Below are 5,000 nucleotides of genomic sequence, written 5' to 3'. Positions count from 1 at the left end.
CCTCCCTACCACCCCGGCGGGGCATCCGCCCAAAGCCCACCCCAAGCGTTCCAAAGTACCGAGGAGCGTTGCAAACGGGAACGGCCCGGACACGCGACCCGGTCGCACGGGATGCGCGTCCCGGTCGCACGGGTCGCGCGTCCCGGGAGGGCCGACGGACGAAGCCGAAGTGGCGCACGGCCGCCACGCACGGACGGCCGGCGGCGGCGCCCGTGCGCCGGAAAGTCGTCGGGCGCGCGACGGCTCCGTCGGGGACGAACGGTGCCGGGCACGACCGCCGCGAGGCAACGGACTTGTGCGGAGGGGGGCGGAAGGCCCGCCGCGGCGGCGCCAGCCCCCCCTCCCTACCACCCCGACGGGGCATCCGCCCAAAGCCCACCCCAAGCGTTCCAAAGTACCGAGGAGCGTTGCAAACGGGAACCGCCCGGACACGCGTCCCGGTCGCACGGGATGTGCGTCCCGGTCGCACGGGTCGCGCGTCCCGGGAGGGCCGACGGAGGAAGCCGGCGCACGGCCGCCGCGCGGACGGCCGGCGGGGGCGCCCATGCGCCGGGGCCTCGGCGGGCGCGGGCCGGCTCCCTCGGGGACGAACGGTGCCGGGCCCGCCCGCCGCGAGGCGACGGACTTGTGCGGAGTGGAGCGGAAGTCCCGCCGCGGCAGCAGCAGCCCCCCCTCCCTACCACCCCGGCGGGGCATCCGCCCAAGGCCCACCCCAAGCGTTCCAAAGTACCGAGGAGCATTGCAAACGGGAACGGCCCGGACACGCGTCCCGGTCTCACGGGATGCGCGTCCCGGTCGCACGGGTTGCGCATCCCGGGAGGGCCGACGGAGGAAGCCGGCGCACGGCCGCCGCGCGGACGGCCGGCGGCGGCGCCCATGCGCCGGGGCCTCGGCGGGCGCGTGCCGGCTCCCTCGGGGACGAACGGTGCCGGGCGCGCCCGCCGCGAGGCGACGGACTTGTGCGGAGTGGAGCGGAAGTCCCGCCGCGGCAGCAGCAGCCCCCCCTCCCTACCACCCCGGCGGGGCATCCGCCCAAGGCCCACCCCAAGCGTTCCAAAGTACCGAGGAGCGTTGCAAACGGGAACGGCCCGGACACGCGTCCCGGTCTCACGGGATGCGCGTCCCGGTCGCACGGGTCGCGCATCCCGGGAGGGCCGACGGAGGAAGCCGGCGCACGGCCGCCGCGCGGACGGCCGGCGGCGGCGCCCATGCGCCGGGGCCTCGGCGGGCGCGTGCCGGCTCCCTCGGGGACGAACGGTGCCGGGCGCGCCCGCCGCGAGGCGACGGACTTGTGCGGATTGGAGCGGAAGTCCCGCCGCGGCAGCAGCCGCCCCCCCTCCCTACCACCCCGGCGGGGCATCCGCCCAAAGCCCACCCCAAGCGTTCCAAAGTACCGAGGAGCGTTGCAAACGGGAACGGCCCGGACACGCGTCCCGGTCGCACGGGATGCGCGTCCCGGTCGCACGGGTCGCGCGTCCCGGGAGGACAGACCGAGCAAGCCGAGGTGCCGCTCACGGCCGCCGCGAGGGACGTACGGCGCCGGCGCCCGCGCCCCGTGGCACGGCCTAGAGCGTGCCCCCCTGCCACCCCATCGGGGCATCGGCGCAAAGCCCACCGCGGGGTAGATAACCGAAGGCAACGAGGGACGGTGGATGCACATATCCGAGCAGTGGCGATAGGGCCGGAGGGAGCACCGACAGGGCCGTGAGATTTTAAAGTACCGAGGGAATTTGCAAACCGGGCCCGCCCCTCCCCCCGTCCATCGCACGCCGATCGGGGGTCCGGCGCCCCGCGGGGGGCTGCCGGCATGCGCTCCCGGTGCAGGCATCGACGAGCCGCCCGCGACCTCCACTCGGGTCCGAGCCCCCAAGCGCGGATGCCGAAACGCGCCGGCCGCGGCAGCCCCACCCCTGCCACCCCATCGGGGCATCGGCGCAAGGCCCACCCTGGGGTAGATAACCGAAGGCAACGAGGGACGGTGGATGCACATATCCGAGCAATAGCGATAGGGCCGGAGCGAAGACCGAGGGGGTCGGGGGGTTTTAATGTTCCGAGGGAAGTTGGAAACGGGGCCCGCCCGGACGCCCGTCCCTCGCACGCCGATCGGGGGTCCCGCACCCCGCGGGGGGCTGCCGGCATGCGCCCCTAGTACAAGCATCGACGAGTCGCCCGCGACCTCCACTCGGATCCGGCGGCGCACGCGCGGATGGCGAAACGCGGCGGCCGCGGCTGCAGCCCCCCTACCACCCCGTTGGCGCGTCGGCGCAAAGCCCACCCCGGGGAGGATAACCGAAGGCGACGAGGGACGATGCATGCACATATCCGAGCAAATACCGAGAGGGTCGGGGGGAAGACCGAGAGGCAAGGGGTGTTTAGAGTACCGAGGGAAGTTGCGAAAGGGGCCCGCCCGGACGCTCGCCGCTCGCACGCGATCCGGCGGGGCGCACGGAGGGCGCCGCCCATCGCCGGAGCTTGCTCGGTCATCTCTGCCGCACGGACACGTAAGCGCCGCCGCGCAAGGTTCGGCCGGCGGGGCGGACGGTTCGCCGCCGCAGGCCTTTCCCGCAGCCGGAACGTGGGCCCGGCGTTGCGCGCCGGCGGGCCGCGCAATCCGCCGGGGCGCACGGCGGGCGCCGCCCGTCGCCGGGGCTTCGCTCGGTCATCTCGGCCGCACGGACACGTGCGCGCAGCCGCGGAAGGTTCGGCCGGCGGGGCGGACGGTTCGCCGACGCAGGCCTCTCCCGCGGCCGGAACGCGGGACCGGCGTTGCGCGCCGGCGGAAGGCGCGATCCGGCAGGGCGCACGGCGGGCGCCGCCCGGGCTTCGCTCGGTCATCTCGGCCGCACGGACACGTGCGTGCCGCCCATCGCCGGGGCTTCGCTCGGTCATCTCGGCCGCGCCGCCACGTGCGCGCCGCCGCGGAAGGCTTGGCCGGCCGGGCGGACGGTTCGCCGCCGCAGGCCTTTCCCGCAGCATGCGCCCCTTCGCCCGAACGACCGCGGGACTCCGGTACGGCCTAGCCGTCGGCCGCCCGGCTGCAAGCCGTCGGGGCCGCTCGATCCCCGTCGCGTGCCGGCCGCCGCTCGGGCCAGCCGGCCGGCTGCCGCACGTAACCTCTGACCTCATCAGCGGTCGATCCGCACCGCGCTGGTCTTCGGTGCGGACCCGTCGGGGCCGTGCCGCGCCGGCCGTCGCATCCGGTTCCGCAGGCGCCGCCCGGTTGCCTCCCGCCCTCGTGCGCTCGCGCCGGCCGGGCGACGCGGTGCCCGCGGGACTCGGGCATGGTTGAGCCGTCGGCCGCCCGGCGGCATGCCGCCGCCGCTCCGCGCCGCGTGCCGGCTGCGCTCCTCCCCGCGCCCGTCCGCGGGCGGGCCCGCCGCCGCTCGCGCCGGCCGGGCGACGCGGTGCCCGCGGGACTCGGGCATGGTTGAGCCGTCGGCCGCCCGGCGGCATGCCGCCGCCGCTCCGCGCCGCGTGCCGGCTGCGCTCCTCCCCGCGCCCGTCCGCGGGCGGGCCCGCCGCCGCTCGCGCCGGCCGGGCGACGCGGTGCCCGCGGGACTCGGGCACGGTTGAGCCGACGGCCGCCCGGCGGCATGCCGCCGCCGCTCCGCGCCGCGTGCCGGCTGCGCTCCTCCCCGCGCCCGTCCGTGGGCGGGCCCGCCGCCGCTCGGCCTAGCCCCCCGGCTGCCGCACGTAACCTGCGACCTCGTCGGCGCTGGATGCGCGTCGTGACAGTTTTCGGTGGGGCGCCGCGGAGGCGCCGGGGGCCCATGCGACGGGCCAGGGGGCGAACGGAGGGCTCGGTCAGCCCTAACAGGGGACCGGCGACAAAGGAGCGGTCGCGCAAAGCTTCGTAAGGGACCCAGACGACGGGCCTACCGATCCGAAGCACCGCGCACGGACGCGCAGCGGGCCCACGACGGGCCGACACGGAAGGCCCGCCGCCAAGGCCGCAAAACCGACAAAGGAACCCACGGGGACGCACCAGAGCGGGCAAAGCTTTCACCGAACGGGACGGGACCGAGCCCCCGCAACAGGCGAGGGCGACGGATCCGACCAAGTAAGGCCGATCCCGCTCCACGCACGCGCGGCCGCAGGAACTTCGTGAGGGACGGGACGACCGGCCGACCGAACCGAAGCGCCGCGCACGGCCGCCGCGAGGGCCGGCCGGAGGCATAGACCGAGCGCCGCGCCAGCGGAAGGAGCGTGCCGGCTCCGTCGGGGACCACCTGCGCACGGTCCGTCCGAGCGAGCCGACGGACCGGCGCGGAAGGCCCGGCGCCGAGCCCGCAAAACCGACAAAGGAACCCACAGGGACGCACCAAAGCGGCCCAAGATTTCACCGAGACGGGACCGAGCCCACGCAACATGCGATGGCGACGGATCGGACCAAGTAAGGCCGATCCAACTCCGCGCGCGCGCGGCCGCGAGCACTTCGTGAGGGACAGGAAGACCGGCCGACCGAACCGAAGCGCCGCGCACGGCCGCCACAAGGGCCGGCTGGAGGCGTAGACCGAGAGCCGCACCAGCGGAAGGAGCGTGCCGGCTCCGTCGTGGGCCAACTCCGCGGGGCCCATCCGAGCGAGCCGACGGGCCGGCGCGGAAGGCCCGGCCGAACCCGCAAAATCGACAAAGGAACCCACAGGGACGCACCAGAGCGGACAAAGATTTCACCGAACAGGACGGGACCGAGCCCACGGAACATGCGAGGGCGAAGGATCGGACCAAGTAAGGCCGATCCAACTCCGCGCGCGCGCGGCCGCGAACACTTCATGAGGGACGGGAAGACCGGCCGACCGATCCGAAGCACCGCGCACGGCCGCCGCAAGGGCCGACCGAAGGAATAGACCGAGCGCCGCACCAGCGGAAGGAGCGTGCCGGCTCCGTCGTGGGCCAACTCCGCGGGGCCCATCCGAGCGAGCCGACGGGCCGGCACGGAAGGCCCGGCTGAACCCGCAAAACCGACAAAGGAACCCACAGGGACGCACCAGAGCGGACAA

Source organism: Phoenix dactylifera, chromosome 10, assembly GCF_051530095.1.
Source record: "Phoenix dactylifera cultivar Ajwa chromosome 10, Ajwa_hap1_PhDact_Kaust_v1.1, whole genome shotgun sequence".
Classification (NCBI taxonomy): Eukaryota; Viridiplantae; Streptophyta; class Magnoliopsida; order Arecales; family Arecaceae; genus Phoenix; species Phoenix dactylifera.
This window is presented reverse-complemented; position numbering follows the sequence as displayed.